Source organism: Schistocerca serialis, chromosome 3 (assembly GCF_023864345.2).
Source record: "Schistocerca serialis cubense isolate TAMUIC-IGC-003099 chromosome 3, iqSchSeri2.2, whole genome shotgun sequence".
NCBI lineage: Eukaryota > Metazoa > Arthropoda > Insecta > Orthoptera > Acrididae > Schistocerca > Schistocerca serialis.
In genome coordinates, this window is record NC_064640.1 from 843,761,110 (window position 1) to 843,781,155 (window position 20,046).

General features: G+C 42.3%; 1 long non-coding RNA gene across 1 annotated transcript in view; it reads right to left on the reverse strand.

Moving 5' to 3' along the window:
- Positions 1-2,403: 2,403 nt before the first annotated feature.
- LOC126470923 (uncharacterized) overlaps positions 2,404-20,046 on the reverse strand; it is a 114,970-nt gene continuing 97,327 nt past the window's right edge. The window contains exons 2-3 of the long non-coding RNA XR_007586280.1: positions 3,341-3,624; positions 2,404-3,236 (exon numbers count right to left, since the gene is read on the reverse strand). This is a non-coding gene — a long non-coding RNA (uncharacterized LOC126470923). The remainder of the gene's footprint in view (positions 3,237-3,340; positions 3,625-20,046) is intronic.

The window sequence follows — 20,046 nt, forward strand, 5'->3', positions numbered from 1 at the left end:
CCATTGTTTTTTACTGTAGCTGCTGGTGAGGCATTTGGGGGAAGGAGGGGGGCAGTGCATGGCTAGACATCGAAATCAGGGATGTCTTCTGCTGGTTTTCTTCCTTGTGGTGGCCTATATATATCACTGCAATTTCATCATCTTGATGCTTCACTTGCATCACTGGTGTAATGGAGGAGCTGTTGATTGACATTACACTATTGCACATTATATTTTTTGCCACTGATTGCCAACGTAATTCACTGCACAGATTGCTTCGATGTTATACACACAACATCGAAGCAATTTGTGTAGTGAATTACGTTGGAAATCAGGAGTATATAGAGGGTCTATACAAGGGCGATGTACTTGAGGACAATATTCTGGAAATGGAAGAGGATGTAGATGAAGATGAAATGGGAGATACGATACTGCGTGAAGAGTTTGACAGAGCACTGAAAGACCTGAATCGAAACAAGGCCCGGGAGTAGACAACATTCCATTAGAACTACTGACGGCCTTGGGAGAGCCAATCATGACAAAACTCTACCATCTGGTGAGCAAGATGTATGAGACAGGCGAAATACCCTCAGACTTCAAGAAGAATATAATAATTCCAATCCCAAAGAAAGCAGGTGTTGACAAATGTGGAAATTACCGAACTATCAGTTTAATAAGTCACAGCTGCAAATACTAACACGAATTATTTAGAGACGAATGGAAAAACTGGTAGAAGCCGACCTCGGGCAAGATCAGTTTGGATTCCGTAGAAATGTTGGAACACGTGAGGCAATACTGACCTTACGACTTATCTTATAAGAAAGATTAAGGAAAGGCAAACCTACCTTTCTAGCATTTGTAGACTTACAGAAAGCTTTTGACAATGTTGACTCGAATACTCTATTTCAAATTCTAAAGGTGGCAGGCGTAAAATACAGGGAGCGAAAGGCTATTTACAATTTGTACAGAAACCAGATGGCAGTTATAAGAGTCGAGGGACATGAAAGGGAAGCAGTGGTTGCGAAGGGAGTGAGACAGGCTTGTAGCCTCTCCCCAATGTTATTCAATCTGTATATTGAGCAAGCAGTAACGGAAACAAAAGAAAAATTTGGAGTAGGCATTAAAATCCATGGAGAAGAAATAAAAACTTTGAGGTTCGCCGATGACATTGTAATTCTGTCAGAGACAGCAATGGACTAGGAAGAGCAGTTGAATGGAATGGACAGTGTCTTGAAAGGAGGATATAAGATGAACATCAACAAAATCAAAACGAGGATAATGGAATGTAGTCGAATTAAGTCGGGTGATGCTGAGGGAATTAGATTGCTATTTGGGGAACAAAATAACTGATGATGGTCCAAGTAGAGAGGATATAAAATGTAGACTGGCAATGGCAAGAAAAGCGTTTCTGAAGAAGAGGAATTTGTTAACATCGAATATAGATTTAAGTGTCAGGAAGTCGTTTCTGAAAGTATTTGTATGGAGTGTAGCCATGTATGGAAGTGAAACATGGACAATAAATAGTGTGGACAAGAAGAGAATAGAAGCTTTCGAAATGTGGTGCTACAGAAGAATGTTGAAGATTAGGTGGGTAGATCACGTAACTAATGAGGAGGTATTGAATAGGATTGGGGAGAAGAGAAGTTTGTGGCACAACTTGACTAGAAGAAGGGATCGGTTGGTAGGACATGTCCTGAGACATCAAGGGATCACAAGTTTAGCGTTGGAGGGCAGTGTGGAGGGTAAAAATCGTAGAGGGAGACCAGGAGATGAATACACTAAGCAGATTCAGAAGGATGTAGGTTGCAGTAGGTACTGGGAGATGAAGAAGCTTGCACAAGATAGATTAGCATGGAGAGCTGCATCAAACCAGTCTCAGGACTGAAGACCACAACAACAACAACAACAACAACATGGTTACACACATTTTTATTCAGTAACTATACACGGGACGCATTAAACCAACAGGTCCTTTTATTATCTTAAAACCAGTACAGAATACAGAAAATAAAGCCTTCTTGTAACCACAGAATTCAGCATGTATTTCTCTCAAACTTATTGTCAGTACATTAGTTTTCGTTGGCACCATATTGGCCACAGTTCGAAGATGTCTACATGCACACTGTTCATACGTAGATACTCTGCAATGTCTCTTACACACAATTCTAACACAAGGCAATCATCTTTTCAGTCTTTCCAACACAATGGATGAAACCATCCTTAGAACGAACCGTTATTGACGGTGAAATGCTAGGGGTCCGCGAGTTGTGCCAGAGAGGTCCGCAAGATGCTATTAGAATAAAAAATTTACTAAATATATTTCGTATGATAACAGATTTTTTGTTTTGGCCGCTTCCTGCATGAGCAGAGCTTTAGCAAACTTCTGCGTCTAGCGTCTTTCTAGACTCAACTGACGCTAGCACACTGTAGCGCAAAACTAGAATTAGATAGAGGCAAATAGTTCTGCTGTATGCCGTTAGATTGCGCGCGCTGCCTCTTTGCAGCTGACAACTGACAGTCACTTTACACAGAAACTCGCATTTCAGACGACAATCGGCTATTGTTAATTTATTGCCAGTGCTTTCACAGATAAGGGGGTCATAGAGAAAATTTTGTTGGGAACCCCTGCTATAGATAAACGGATGTGTTACCCAATTTCACATGGAGTGGAGAGTCATTGTACACTATTGTAGAGGATAGAGTCAGAGCAGCGCAGTAAACGTCTGGAGGTGGACAGCTCAGATGATACTCGGCGGTCAACTGCTGCTTGATGGAGGCTTTTGCACGACACCATTCACCCCATTCCAACTTGGTAAACCGCACTTTAATACTTTTAGCTGCATTCTCGGTCTCTGTCACAACACGTTAGTCTCTGCCTGGAGTTGCCTCTATACCATTACGTAAACACTTCGAACCACTAGTGGTTAAATTATATACTGAAGTGAAGAGTAGTGGTGCACAGGACCTAACTGGTATCTCCTTATCCACTACATCCTCACTTTGTCCATGTAGTTTCACTGGAATATTCTGCGATGGCGCATATGATCGGGTCCAGTACCGAGCTGCGTCATGCTGATTAGGACCGACAGTGCACCTTAGCGAGTCAGAGGCTGGCTGGATGTCTTCAGCGGACAACAACAGCTGACTGTCGTGCTCCATCAAGCTGACACGATCCCAGGGTGCTGCTATGCTGCAGGTCCTGACGGGTTGGGACACGTCGCTGTTGCAGACCCAAGCAGGCTGGAGGACGTCACACACTGATGAGCAAAGAAGAAAAACCGTTACAGACTATGATAGAAGCACAAAGACATCATCTTCCTCACACGACAGTAAACACAGACATTAAGCAGGGGGTACTTACTCTTCTATGGCATCTCCCTACTCTGTTGCTGATGCGGTTGGATGGCGCTGGATGACCTCAGCTGGCGCCTCATGCAGCTGACGCTACAGAGCTGCTGTCTTATATCCCTGATGTGATCGGATGCTGCGTTCCTATGGACTACTGCCAATTTCAGGCACCTCTGGTGGTATAATTGTGTTAGGGATGTCCAGGAGGACCGGTGTTCAAGTCCCAGGAAGGGTACCGCCATTTTCAACTTCCCGCCATTTCCCGGGTGGGAGGTGAGGTGGGTCGTCAGCAGAGCCCTGGGGCAAAGAAATTCCTGGCAAAATTCGAAATGCCCGCCAATAGGCTAGGTGGGGAAAGAGGAGGGGGAGCCGCACGGGATTAGCCGAGCGGTCTCGGGCATTGCAGTCATGGACTGTGCGGCTGGTCCAGGCGGAGGTTCCAGTCCTCCCTCGGGCATGGGTGTGTGTATTTGTCCTTAGCATAATTTAGGTTAAGTAGTGTGTAAGCTTAGGAACTGATGACCTTAGCAGTTAAGTCCCATAAGATTTCACACACATCTGAACTTTTTTTTTTTTTTTTGGAGGAGGGGGAGTAAGGAGGAGGGGCTGGGACCCACATGCAGGTTGACGAAAACACATGATGTCATCCGTGGTTGGAGGGTGGGGTTTGGCGTGGTGGGTGGTTGGGGGTAATTAATTATTCAATTTAAATAATGTACATATCAATTTGACATCAATTTGATATCGAAATTGTGGTCGTGCTGTCACCTCCCGACTACTTACGTTTAGGATCCAAGTCTTCATCTACATTTTGCAAAGTTCCCCCCAGTGAACCCTCGACAAACATATGAACGGTAGTAAAATTCGTCCCATATTTTGGCGAACATGTCTGTATTGACTGCTGTTGTTGTGTGGCATTACTTCTCATCCCAACTTGTTGGAAGGGAAAACACATTTTTCACAAGAACCGGCGATATTACAGGCGATTCCTGCAATGAGAGATCCGTACGCCGCATTTGGTGACGTGCTGGGTGGTAACCGCCCACCGACCAGATAGTGGAGCCCAAGGGGCGTTGTGAGAGTATTACCCCTGCCCCACGAATTCAACGGCTGTGGGTATCATGACGGCACCGTGAGATCACCAACCCCCGTGATGCTGATCTACTGCAGCCAGACGCACAGTCTGTGAGGTTGACGGCTGTGGCGATGCGAGATCGCCGTCTCTTGAAATCGACAGCTGCGGCATGTCTGCCGACGCCCCAAGACCACGGCGCATCCTCCTCGCGATGTTGGTGGCATAGGCAGGGGTGGACGAGACGCAAGGTCGTCGGTCCGTCCCCGAGGTGGCAGCTTTAGCAGCGGTGGTAGCAGTGGCTGCATCTGAGGCCAACTTACTGGCGAGTCAGGTGAAAGGAGGAGACCCCCTCGTCCACCACCGCTCATCACATTTCTCAAGATCTATGCACCCAAATTTCGTGAAAATTTAATCACATATCAGTCCTAGTATAATATATGTGTCCAATGAATACCCGTTTACCATCTGCCCTTCTTCTTGGTGTAGCAGTTTTAATGGCCAGTAGTATAGCTTCACTAAGATGGTGTACGCAGCTCTAAGTCAGCTGGGTCCATGATATGTTTCCTAACGAAGCGCGCATCACCAGTAATAATAATGAACTGGATATACGCTATCAGGGGCGGCTGCATTATTTTTTTTTCAGTCTCTTGTGTGTGGACTGACAAAGCCGTATAAAACAGGCCGCCTCGGTCGTCGTTTGGGCGGCTGTCGGAAACGAATCAGACTGTCTGACCGTGCTTCATCCTGTCGTGCCCCATCCCCACTGGGAAGCAGCCTATATAAGCCAGAACATGACGCTATTTCGATCATTTGTGTCTATTTTTTGACTTAGTTCAGTGCCTTCATTACTGAATGTTCAACTGTCTATGTATGTGCGATCAGAGTAGTTGATGTTTGTTCTTCTTCTTGGATAGAAGACGTGAACAGATTTTGGTCACTTCTGAATGCTTACGAGTTAGGGGAGTTTGTGTAAACGATTGGGGCTCTACCAAATTGCAGCTGGGACACAGCTGATTCCTGTGACGGTAAGTACTTGCAGTCCTCTCACTTCTCTATTATGAGTAATAATAATAATAATAATACATCAATGCAATACAGCTACATCCAAACTTATATATACAACTACAAACAAAATGGTTCAAATGGCTCTGGGCACTATGGGACTTAAATACTGAGGTCATCAGTCCCCTAGAACTTAGAACTACTTAAACTTAACTAACCTAAGGACATCACACACATCCATGCCCGAGGCAGGATTCGAACCTGCGACCGTAGCGGTCACGCGGTTCCAAACTGATGCGCTTAGAACCGCACGGCCACACCGGCCGGCTATACAACTACAGAAATCTGTAATTATTGACACTTGTTCAATTACCCGAAAGTTCCTAAATGCAATGTAACATATACCGTACAGTTAAAAGGTTGTCACGCTTGATCAAGGTCCGCGTCACCTTCCATTTTTAACCAGACATAACGTCTGAGACAAGAAAGAAAAAAATGGTTCAAATGGCTCTGAGCACTATGGGACTTAACTACAGTGGTCATCAGTCCCCTAGAACTTAGAACTACTTAAACCTAACTAACCTAAAGACATCACACACATCCATGCCCGAGGCAGGATTCGAACCTGCGACCGTAGCAGTCGCGCGGTTCCGAACTGCGCGCCTAGAACCGCTAGACCACCGCGGCCGGCAGACAAGAAAGAAATAATAATAATAACTCGTGCCGGTCACATATGAAATCCTATCAAAAGTTCTCATGAATAGATTAGAAGAACAAGCTGATCCACAAATAGGAGAATACCAGGCCGGTTTTCGCAAGGGACGATCATACATAGAACAGATATGGAATCCGAAAATGATTCTCCAGATGAGAAACACCCGAAAGACAGTGGTCACTTTTGTAGATTTTAAAAAGGCCTGCGACTCAATAGACAGAGTAGTGCTCTGCAACACACTGGAAGAATTCAGAATTGACAGAAAGACAAGAGCAATCATTCGGCAAACATTAACTGACACAATCTCCAAGGTTAATTTTATGGGGGATATCTCTGAACCATTTGAAATCCAAACTGGAGTGCGACAGGGTGACGGACTTTCTCCATTACTCTTTAATATCATTCTTGTAAAAATTATCAGGACATGGGAAAAGAAGTCAAAGGAATCCAAATTGGCATTAGAAAAGATAATAGATTCAATGTGAAGTGTTTAGATTTTGCAGATGACCTTTCAATCCTTACAAATAATAGAAAAGAAGCCAGAAGTTACACAAAACTGCACAAATAACTGGCCTGTAAATTTCGTATGAGAAAACCCAGTACACAGAAAGAGTGCCACAAGACAAATTGCCTATTGTGACAACCCAGGGGAAAATCGTACAAGTACCACGTTTTAAGTACCTGGGAGAAATCATTCAGCCATCAGGTATCAACCTAAAGGCCAATGAGGAAAGAATAAAAAAAACTACAGAAGGCATATAAACTCACATGGAACTATTATTACAAAACGTCCATATCCATTAACGCAAAACTGAGGCACTACAACACTGTCGTACTTCCGGAGGCACTGTATGCATCTGAAACAACACAAATATATGGGAAAACTACAATCAAAGAAATACAGAAACAAGAAAGGAAAATTCTCAGGAAAATTTTTGGCCCGATACAAGAGCAAGGAATGTGGAAGAAGAGACCAACATCAGAATTATATAAATACACAGACAAGATTACGGATACAATAAGAAAAAGAAAAATGCAGTTCTACAGACATATGCGCAGTATGAATGAAAACAGAATTTCAAGGCGAGTTCTTAAAGTCATCAACTCAGGCATGGGAAAAACAAAATGGATAAAAGAAGTTGAAGAGGACCTCAGACAAGCACACACAACAGTAAACGATGCAGAAAATAGAACTGAATTCAGGAACATCATCAAAAAACATAAATTTGACACCACAACACAGAAGAGACCAGGATGCAAATGGACAGCGGAGCAAAAGAAACAACACAGTGAACACATGAAGAAAATTTGGGCTCAGAAGAAACATAAACAATCATCATAAAGGAATTGAAGTTCAAACGCTCTCTTTAAATGGCAATAATCCAAAATAATAATAATAATAATAATAATAATAATAACAATAATAATGAAAACTTATAAAACAACACTTTCCCACATACAAGTATGCACCACAAAATGTAATGGAGAATGATGAATACAAATTATACTGGAACAGAACCATTATAACAGATAAAACAACACCACATAGCAAACCTGACATCATACTCACCAATAAAAAGAAGAAATTAACACAACTAATCTAAATATCCATACCCAATACAACAAATATACAAAAGAAAACAGGAGAAAAAATTGAAAAATACATCCAACTGGCTGAGGAAGTCAAGGACATGTGGCATCAGGATAAAGTTGACATTATACCAATTATACTATCAACTACAGGAGTCATACCACACAATATCCACCAGTAAATCAATGCAATACAGCTACATCCAAACTTATATATACAACTACAGAAATCCGTAATTGTTGATACATGTTCAATTACCCGAAAGTTCCTAAATGCAATACAACATATACCGTACAGTTAAAAGGATGTCACGCTTGATCAATGTCCGCGTCACTTTCCATTTTTTTAACCAGACATAACGTCTGAGAAAAGGATGATAACAATAATAATGATAGTGTTATCACTGTAGCTGACACACTTGTGGCTTATCTGCAGTATTATTCGCTGATTGGGCCCTGAGCCTGACGAGGTGGCTATGGAGCCCGTAGTCATCGATTTAATTTCATCCAGTCCACCAGCGATGGATGAATGAGCAGGAGAATCATAGGCACTTAATATTTTTTGTATGAAACCGTTATTACTATTGACTGCCACTGATGGTACGAATGCTAACGTGTCTTTCTTTTCTCAGATACGCAATCCTCCAATTGTGAGCCGCTTACGTCCAACATACCACCGACAGAGATATCTTCCCCCTTTCTTGACGCTAGTCCCCAATTTTCATCAGTCATGGGTGACGACGCCAGTCTTTGATGGCTCTATTCGTTAGTGTTTTTATCACATTCTTTTTCTCTTTATATTTCTTTCTCTTCTACCCATCCCCTTTTACCACTTATACTTCCACCTTATTATTAATAGGGAATGCATCAGATACTCTCAATGGTACCGCTGAAGCTATGAGTGATCCTGACAGCCGTTTGTCAGAGATTGCTGGGAACACTCCAGCAGCTGATGGGATGGAGTTACAATTAGCTGTTATTATGGATATGCACTAAAGCATTATTATTATTATTGTCACTGTAGTTATCTGCTTGTTTCCCATTACGTGCATATTTACATGCCATACTTATAATTTTTTTTTTTCTTTCCTGCCTGTCTGTCATACACTACTGACCATTAAAATTGCTACACTAAGAAGAAATGCAGATGATAAACGGGTATTCATTGGACAAATATATTATACTAGGACTGACATGTGATTAAATGTCCACGCAGTTTGGGTGCATAGATCGTGAGAAATCAGTACCCAGAACAACCACCTCTGGCCGTAATAACGGCCTTGATACGTCTGGGCAATGAGTCAAACAGAGCTTGGATGGCGTGTACAGGTACAGCTGCCCATGCAGCTTCAACACGATTCCACAGTTCATCAAGAGTAGTGACTGGCGTATTGTGACGAGCCAGTTGCTCGGCCACCATTGACCAGAGGTTTTCAGTTGGTGAGAGATCTGGAGAATGTGGTGGCCAGGGCAGCAGTCGAACATTTTCTGTATCCAGAAAGGCCCGTACAGGACCTGCAACATGGGGTCGTGCATTATCCTGCTGAAATGTAGGGTTTCGCAGAGATCGAATGAAGGGTAGAGCCACGGGTCGTAACACATCTGAAATGTAACGTCCACTGTTCAAAGTGCCGTCAATGCGAACAAGAGGTGACAGAGACGTGTAATCAATGGCATCACGCCGGGTGATACGCCAGTATGGCGATGACGAATACACGCTTCCAATGTGCATTCACTGCGATGTCACCAAACACGGATGCGACCATCATGATGCTGTAAAGAGAAACTGGATTCAGCCGAAAACTTGACGTTTTGCCATTCGTGCTCCGAGGTTCGTCGTTGAGTACACCATCGCAGGCGCTCCTGTCTGTGATGCAGCGTCAAGGATAACCGCAGCCATGGTCTCCGAGCTGATAGTCCATGCTGCTGCAAACGTCGTTGAACTGTTCGTGCTGATGGTTGTTGTCTTGCAAACGTCCCCATCTGTTGACTCAGGGATCGAGACGTGGCTGCACGATCCGTTACAGCCATGCGGATAAGATGCCTGTCATCTCGACTGCTAGTTATACGAGGCCGTTGTGATGCAGAACGGCTTTCCGTAATACCTTCCTGAACCCACCGATTCCATATTCTACTAACAGTCATTGGATCTCGACCATTGAAAGCAGCAATGTCTCGATACGATAAACCGCAGTCGCGATAGGCTTCAATCCGACCTTTATCAAAGTCGGAAACGTGATGGTACGCATTTCTCCTCCTTACACGAGGCATCACAACAACGTTTCACCAGGCAACGCCGGTCAACTGCTGTTTGAGTATGAGAAATCGGTTGGACACTTTCCTTATGTTAGCGCTTTGTACGTGTCGCCACCTGCGCCAACCTTGTGTGAATGCTCTAAAACGCTAATCATTTGCGTATCACAGCATCTGCTTCTTGTCGGTTAAATTTCGCATCTGTAGCACGTCATCTTCGTGGTGTAACATTTTTAATGGCCAGGAGTGTAGACTGCCCAGAGTACAACAGAGGCCTTCCACCGCAGCAGCAGCACCAGCCTCGTCCTCTTGATGAGGAGGACGGCTCCATGTGATGGCTATACTACTGGCCATTAAAACTGCTACACCAAGAAGAAGGGCAGATGGTAAACGGGTATTCATTGGACACATATATTATACTAGGACTGATATGTGATTAAATTTTCACGAAATTTGGGTGCATAGATCTTGAGAAATGTGATGAGCGGTGGTGGACGAGGGGGTCATCTCGCAGGATTTATCGATAGGATCGACCAGGACAGCCTTACTTGCAGTCATCGACGACGCTCTGGACGGTGAACGCTGCGTGGCCATAGCAGTGGGCAAGTGAGGCCCTCCTCCTTTCACCTGACTCGCCAGTAAGTTGGCCTCAGATGCAGCCACTGCTACCACCGCTGCTAAAGCTGCCACCTCGGGGACGGACCGACGACCTTGCGTCTCGTCCACCCCTGCCTATGCCACCAACATGGCGAGGAGGATGCGCCGTGGTCTTGGGGCGTCGGCAGACACGCCGCAGCTGTCGATTTCAAGAGACGGCGATCTCGCATCGCCACAGCCGTCAACCTCACAGACTGTGCGTCTGGCTGCAGTAGATCAGCATCACGGGGGTTGGTGATCTCACGGTGCCGTCATGATACCCACAGCCGTTGAATTCGTGGGTGCATAGATCTTGAGAAATCAGTACCCAGAAGAACCACGTCTGGCCGTAATAACGGCCTTGATACGCCTGGGCACTGAGTCAAACAGAGCTTAGATGGCGTGTACAGGTACAGCTGCCCATGCAGCTTCAACACGATACCACAGTTCATCAAGAGAAGTGACTGGCGTACTGTGACGAGCCAGTTGCTCGGCCACCATTGACCAGAGGTTTTCAGGTGGTGAGAGATCTGGAGAATGTGCTGGCCAGGGCAGCAGTCGAACATTTTCTGTATCCAGAAAGGCCCATACAGGACCTGCAACATGCGGTCGTGCATTATCCTGCTGAAATGTAGGGTTTCACAGGGATCGAATGAAGGGTAGAGCCACGGGTCGTAAGACATCTGAAATGTAACGTCCACTGTTCAAAGAGCCGTCAGTGCGAACAAGAGGTGACCGACACATGTAACCAATGGCACCCCATATCATCACGCCGTGTGATACGCCAGTATGGCGATGACGAATACACGCTTTCAATGTGCGTTCACCGAGATGTCGCCAAACACGGATGCGACCATCATGATGCTGTAAACAGAACCTGGATTCATCCGAAAAAACGACGTTTTGCCATTCGTGCACCCAGGTTCGTCGTTGAGTACACCATAGCAGGCGCTCCTGTCTGTGATGCAGCGTCAAGGGTAACCGCAGCCATGGTCTCCGAGCTGATAGTCCATGCTGCTGCAAACGTCATCGAACTGTTCGTGCAGATGGTTGTTGTCTCGCAAACGTCCCCATCTGTTGACTCAGGGATCGAGAGGTGGCTGCACGATCCGTTACAGGCATGCGGATAAGATGCCTGTCATCTCGACTGCTTGTGATACGAGGCCTGAACCCACCGATTCCATACTCTGCTAACAGGCATTGGATCTCGACCAACGCGAGCAGCAATGTCGCGATACGGTAAACCGCAATCGCGATAGGGTACAATCCGACCTTTATCAAAGTCGGAAGCGTGATGGTACGCAATCCGCTCCTTACACAAGACATCACAACAACGTTTCACCAGGCAACACCGATCAACTGCTGTTTGTGTATGAGAAATCGGTTGGAAACTTTCCTCATGTCAGCACGTTGTAGGTGTCGCCATCGGCGCCAACCTTGTGTGAATGCTCTGAAATGCTAATCATTTCCATATCACAGCATCTTCTTCCTGTCGGTTCAATTTCGCGTCTGTAGCACGTCATCTTCGTGGTGTAGCAATTGTAATGGCCAGTAGTGTATAAATGAAGACTCCCTCGGAGAAGAACGGAGTCGATACCTGCTTCTTAGCAGGACATCAACGTAACCGGCGGCTGCAGTCATCTCCTGGTACTTGTCTTTAAGGTCAGCCTAAAGTGAGAGAGACGCTGCACCCTCAATTCATGCTTTCTCCCCAACCACTCGTCCACATGTGTGAGTACATCTCACACAGGCGCGCCTACGACAGTCAGACACTGTCTCTTCAATTAAGCCGCCCTTCACCTTCGCTTTCACGCGGGCGCTGAGTCACTGGTGCTCCACGCTTCCCCTAAGAGGACGTAATTAACGCTTACCTCTGCATGTCGGTCAGCCTAGTGCGCTCGTCCCTAGACGCCGACGTACATTTTGATACACACAGGCCTGACCAAGTGTCTGTGGGTATAGAATGCACGAAAATATGCACGCACGCGTAGTTGTTGGGACGGTAGTGATGACTGACAGCACAAACAAGAAATCTGTGTGTTTTGCAGAGTCGGATGATGGTCGTATAAAAGCCGCAAACACTAATTAATACAAGAAAATCATTAGGGCTCTGTTAACAACTACATTGAGAATGGGTGATGGTGCTGATATTCAACAGGAAACGATTAAATTCACATCATTCTTAATTAACTTAATTGACCTTGATTGACAGTAATTGGCTTAATTGTTCCAGAATTTGTACTGGTATACTACTCATGTGTCCTAAAACTAGTACGTGCAGAGAGAGATACCATTTTCCGTGTGTGGAAAATTTTAGAACTCACAAGAGTTCCAGAATGAGATTTTTACTCTGCAGCGGAGTGTACGCTGATATGAAACTTCCTGGCAGATTAAAACTGCGTGCCAGACCGAGACTCGAACTCGGGACCTTTGCCTTTCGCGAGTAAGTAACTCGGGACCTTTGCTTTTTGCGGGTAAGTTTATTGTTACGTCCCTGCAGCCAGGCGACTAGCGCGAGTTTTGGTGTTCTCGTAAAGATAAGTCACTTTAGATTATAAAACATATAGATTAGTACTGATTACGCGGTAAATAAGTGTATTAGTGTGCCGTTTAAGTGTACCATTAAAGGTTTCATTTTTCTTTACGTAATATAGCAGAAAACGCGAAAAGACCGTACAGTCGTATTTTCTGTTTACGTTCTGCTGCAGCAAATCTATAGAATTTCGTTTAGTTGTTCCTTGCTCTCTCCAGCAATTTAACTTAGCGTACCTCTTCATTATTTAACTAGCATTTCCGGAAAGTAGCGTAAAATTTAAGTTGTTGTTTCAGAAACTTTGCACTTTTGTTTTTGTTTACACACAGTTGCGTATAGGCCAAATTTGTGTAACCATATTTTCGTGTTTATCTGTAATTAAACTGACTTATTCTTAATAAACTATTACGTTTATCATGAGTGAAAAGTGCTTGACTTGCCGTAGAATTGTTGGGGCTTTGGTGTGATGGGTGCTGTAGTTTTTTCCATGTGGGTGACTGTAGTGGCGTGGGAATAGGAGAAGTAAATGAGACTCATCAGTGGTTTTGTAGGATTTGTAGTAGAGATAGAAAGATACTAGAACAGGAGGGGAAAATTGCCGCCCTTCAGGCTGAGTTAGACAAGGCCAGGGGAGATCTTGACAGGTTAAGGAGGGAGAAGGGTAAAGAGATGTGGGAAGTGGCAACAGGCAACAGGAGGAACAGGCCTAGAACTTTGTCTGACAGCTTCGTGGTGAATGTGGAAAATAGATTTGACCTGTTGCTTCAGTTAGAAGCTGGTGAGCCTCAAGCAGTTGCAGGTGTAGACAGGACACAACAAACTTTCAGCAGCAAATTGAAAAGTAAGAATGTAGGGAAATCAGTAAAGAGAAAGAAAGTGTTGTTGTTAGGTAGTTCCCATGGAAGAGGTGTTGGCCAACTTTTGCAGGATGAACTAGGATCAGAATACCAGGTCATCAATTTTTTTAAACCTAGAGCTGGTCTGGAGCAGGTAACAGAGGATTCAGGATCACTTTGCAAAGATTTCACTAAGAAAGACACCGTGGTTATAGTGGGTGGGGCAGGTAACAGTATTGACAGAGATCCTGGGTACAGTATAGAGTGTGACCTGGCGAAGATTGCATCAGCATCGAAGCATACTAGTGTTGAGTTTGTATCTGTTCTTGGGCGCCATGACCGACCTCATTTGAACTCTTCTGTCAAGAGAGTTAATTTGGAGCTGGAATGGCTGCTCCTGTCGGGTGCGGGGTCACACATTGGTGTGGTTCATGTTGATTCTCTCAGTAGGTGGGATTATACTAGGCATGGCCTTCACCTCAACAGGAAGGGGAAGGGTAAATTGGCTGGGGAAATAGCAGGAAAGTTAAAGGGGGAGGCACTGTCACAAGTGGTAAAATACCAGTGGTTAAAGGATTCAGAAAAGACCCTTTTTTAGGGTAGGGAGGACAGAAAGAAAGCAAATTTTAAGAGAGGTTAGAACTGAGACAAACCTTCAGTTTGAGAAAGAAATCAAAAAACATAATTCCAGCTTATTACATCAGCATAAACAGCCATTGGTTAAGAATTTTCAACTGTCAGCAGATATTTTAACTCCACCCAATTTTAACTCAGTCAATGTGAAATGTCAGCTATCTTTATTGCATCAAAATATTCGAGGACTGAGAAATAAAATTAATGAATTAACTATCTGCATAGATGAATTAGAGTCTTCAAACCCAGCTCACATAATCTGCCTCTCTGAACATCATGTGACCACTGGTACAGAACTTTTAAGTGTTACAGGGTTTAGGTTAGCATCTCGCTTTTGTAGATCAGAAATGGAGGAAGGAGGAGTTGCCACATTCATCAGGAACTGTCATAAATTTAAGAATATAGACATTCATAAATTTTGCCTAGAACAGCATATGGAAGCATGTGCAACAGAATTAGAATTTCACCAAAAATCCTTCATAATATTAAGTGTATATCGAGCACCTGCAGGTAACTTTAATCTGTTTGTAAACCACCTTGAAGCTGTACTGGCCCATTTAACAACCAAAAACAAAGAAATAGTGGTTGCTGGTGATTTCAATGTAGATTTCCTTAAAGACTCTCCCAATAAGAACACATCATTCAACTTAATTCCCACTATAAAGTTCCCCACTAGGATACCCACTTGCTCACAAACAGCCATTGATAATATCTTTATAGAAAAGTCCAATGAACAAAATTATATTACAAAACCAATAGTCAATGGCCTCTCAGACCATGACATGCAGTTCCTTCTGTTAAATGTTAATACTGAACAGGATATAAAATCTGTTAAATCTGAGCTCAAGAGGGTAATCAGTAAGCCAAAAATTGATTATGTTAGGACACTCCTCAGAGACATTCACTGGGCTGATGTTTACAGTGCTCATGGCATGAATGAAAAATATAACATTTTTGCTAATAAAGTGCTTACCTTATTCGAACACTGCTTTCCCCCAAAACTTACCAAGGTTAGAGCAAAGTCTACAAAGAAGCCATGGATTACTCGAGGAATAGGGGTATCTTATAAAACAAAAAGAAAACTGTATCTGTCAATCCGAAACATTTCAAATGTTGATTCTATAGCACATTATAAGAAATACTGCAAAATATTAAAGACTGTAATATGGATGTCAAAGCAAATATATTACAAGGAAAAGATAGTCGTATCAGATAACAAAATAAAGACAATATGGGATATAGTGAAGGAGGAGACTGGTAGAACCAGACATGAAGAGGAACAAATGGCATTAAGAGTAAATGATACATTGGTGACAGATGTGTATAGTGTTGCAGAACTTTTTAACAAACATTTTATAACTGTTACTGAAAAGATGGGGTTGTTAGGTTCGGTAGATGCTGCTATGGATCACCTTAGACCAGACATTTCAAGTAACTTCCATAATATGAATTTGACCCTCACTACCCCAACAGAAATAATGTCCATCATAAAATCTTTAAAATCAAAAACATCTAGTGGGTATGATGAAATATCAACAAAGTTAATTAAAGAATGTTATTCTGAGCTAAGTAACAAATGGTTCAAATGGCTCTGAGCACTATGGGACTCAACTGCTGTGGTCATTAGTCCCCTAGAACTTAGAACTACTTAAACCTAACTAACCTAAGGACATCACACACATCCATGCCCGAGGCAGGATTCGAACCTGCGACCGTAGCAGTCTCACGGTTCTGGACTGCGCGCCTAGAACCGCGAGACCACCGTGGCCGGCAGCTAAGTAACATATTAAGCTATCTGTGTAACCAGTCGTTTATCAGTGGAATATTTCCTGAATGGCTGAAATATGCTGAAGCTAAGCCACTGTTTAAGAAGGGAGATAAAGAAATAGCATCAAATTTCCGTCCAATTTCACTGTTGCCAGCATTCTCAAAAATTTTCGAAAAAGTAATGTACAGTCGTATTTATAACCATCTTATCTCAAATAACATACTGTCAAAGTCACAGTTTGAATTTCTAAAAGGTTCTGATATTGAGAAGGCTATCTACACTTACAGTGAAAATGTGCTTAATTCATTAGACAAAAAAGGCAACTGGTATATTTTGTGATCTGTCAAAGGCATTTGACTGTGTAAATCACAATATCCTTTTAAGTAAACTAGAATATTATAGTGTAACAGGAAATGCTGCAAAATAGTTCAAACTTTATATCTCTGGCAGGAAACAAAGGGTGTTATTAGGAAAGAGACATGTATCAAGCTATCAGGCATCATCCAACTGGGAACTAATTACATGTGGGGTCCCACAAGGTTCCATTTTGGGGCCCTTACTTTTTCTTGTGTATATCAATACCTTTCATCAGTAACATTACCAGATGCCAAGTTTGTTTTGTTTGCCGATGATACAAACATTGCAATAAATAGCAAATCAAGTGTAGTCTTAGAAAGATCAGCCAATAAAATATTTGTGGACATTAATCACTGGTTCGTAGCCAATTCTTTGTCACTAAACTTTGAAAAAACACACTACATGCAGTTCAGAACTTGTAAGGGGTGTCCAGAGAGTATATGTCTAACATACGATGACAAGAAGATAGAAGAAGTGGACAGTGTTAAATTCTTGGGATTACAGCTTGATAATAAATTCAACTGGGAGGAGCACACCACATAACTGCTGAAGTGTCTTAACAAATCTCTATTTGCAATGCCAATTTTGTCAGACATAGGGGATATAAAAATGAAAAAGCTGGCATACTATGATTACTTTCATTCCATAATGTCATATGGGATTATTTTTTGGGGTAATTCATCAAGCCAAGCTAAAGTTTTCTGGGCACAAAAACGTGCAGTAAGAGTTACATGTGGTGTGAACTCAAGAACATTCTGCAGAAGCCTGTTTAGGGAACTAGGGATACTAACTACTGCTTCCCAATATATTTATTCCTTAATTAAATTTGTCATTAAAAATATATCACTTTCTCAAACCAACAGTTCAATTCATGGAATCAATACTAGAAATAAGAATAATCTTCACAAGGATTTAAAGTCACTTAGTCTTCTACAAAAAGGTGTGCATTATTCAGGAACACACATTTTCAATAACTTGCCAGCAGCCATAAAAAGCTTAACAACCAATGAAATTCAGTTTAAGAGAAGCCTAAAGGATTTATTGGTGGCCAACTCCTTCTACTCCATTGATGAATTTCTTAGTAAAACCAACTGATTTGTATATAAGTACAACATAACTTCTGCACAATTTCAGTGCAGTAATGTGTTCATTGAAAATTTGTGTGTCTGTGTGTGTGTGTGTGTGTGTGTGTGTGTGTGTCTGTGTGTGTGTGTGTGTGTGTAAGTATAATCTAACTTCTGCAACATTTCAGTGCAGCAATGTGTTCATTGTAAATAAGTATTGCAGTAGTTGTATTACATGTTTATTACCTTATAAATGAATAAAAAAACTTTTTTATTTTAAATTCAGTGCATTAGTATTTGTAAAATGACTCTTAGTGTTCATTAAAAAATGACGATCATTCCACTTGGGACCTGTGGAATGGTACATTAGCTTATTTGTTTTAGTTGTAAATATTTGTCATGTATTGTTGTTTTTCTGACATGTTCCACATCCTGGAGGACCTCCTCACTACGGATCAATTGGAATGAAAGTAAATCTAATCTAATCTAAAAAGCAGCTTAACTGTCTCCAACAAAAGTCATTCGTTAAGTATTCTATTGAGGTTGAGCTGGTGTGAGTATCATAAATTTATATGAAGTAGAGACCGAGGAAAGAAAGGGAGGGATAGGTGGAAATTCCTGACTTACAGCAGCACAGGGCGTTGTGGTGACGCAATGGCAGAAGTTGAAAATTTGTGCCGGACCAGAACTCGAAACTGGATTCACCACTTCTCATGAGCGGTTCGTTGCCTTAGCTGCTTTTTCTTGGCACTTTTACACAGATTCAATTTTCAATCATCTTTGAGCAGAACTGAAGAATTTGAATGATAAATCCCAGATTTTCAAATCTAAGGTAAAAAGCTTTTTTGTGGAACAAACCTTTTATACTTACTCCCTAGAGTTTTAGCTCACAGAAGCTTTGAGCATCCCATTGTAATTAGTTACTTATCTGTATGCAGTGTCACAAATGTAGTGTGTCCGTGTTAGTCTTTTTATTGATTTCTAACTTGTTATCTGCATTTTACGAGTTAACTTACGTGGCGACTTGTTCCATAACAAAGTAAAGTTGACTCGTAAATCCCCACAATATCTAACACGCTAGATCAATCAAATGTAATTTTGTTCATACAGCTCATTTGGTACTTTTCAGAAGGCTATTGTACTAAGACATTATGATAGCATGATAAATTTGTTAATATTACGCCCTAAGATGATAACTCGCATCACAGGACTGCAAAATATGGCGCACCTAGTAACACAGAACCCACATTTCTGTTACTATGTTACTATGTAGAGTAGGCCAACACGTCAAGATTTATTGATGTACATCTTCAGTTGCGAATTAATATCACGATTAATCGGTAGTAGTCAAGTTCTTACAAAAAAAAAAATATACAAACTATTAAATACCTATATAAGTGGACTTATATTAGAAAAGTGTGTGTATATATCAAATGTATGTTAGTCATCTACCTAGCAGTTTGCAAGACAATGGGAAGAAAAAATATCAGGTAATATATATCAGCAAGCCATAGTCACACATGTCGAATACAATTTTGATTTAATCATGTTCATAATAGTTTAGTCCCGCATTGATATATACAGGATGTATTCCAACAGGGATCAAACAATGTGCTTTGTCATTTGCCACTAACACATATGTATTGGTATCTACATCTACATCCACACGGATACTCTGCAAATCACATTTAAGGGTCTGGCAGAGGGTTCATCGAACCACCTTCACAATTCTCTGTTATTTCAATCTCGTATAGCGCGCAGAAAGAATGAACACCTATATCTTCCCGTACGAGCTCTGATTTCCCTTATTTTACCGTGGTGATCGTTCCTCCCTATGTAGGTCGGTGTCAACAAAATATTTTCGCATTCGGAGGAGAAAGTTGGTGATTGGAATGTCCAGCCCAAATCCTGTATCGTTTCTGTGACACTGTATCCTATATTTTGCGATAATACAAAATGTGCTGCCCTTCTTTGAACTTTTTCGATGAACTCCGTCAGTCCTATCTGGTAAGGATCCCACACTGCGCAGCACTATTCTACAAGAGGACGGACAAGCCTAGTGTAGGCAGTCTCCTTAGTAGGTCTGTTACATTTTCTAAGTGTCCTGCCAATAAAACGCAGTCTTTGGCTAGCCTTCCTCACAACATTTTCTATGTGTTCCTTCCAATTTAAGTTGTTCGTAATTGTAATACCTAAGTATTTAGTTGAGTTTACGGCTTTTAGATTAGACTGATTTATCGTGTAACCGAAGTTTAAC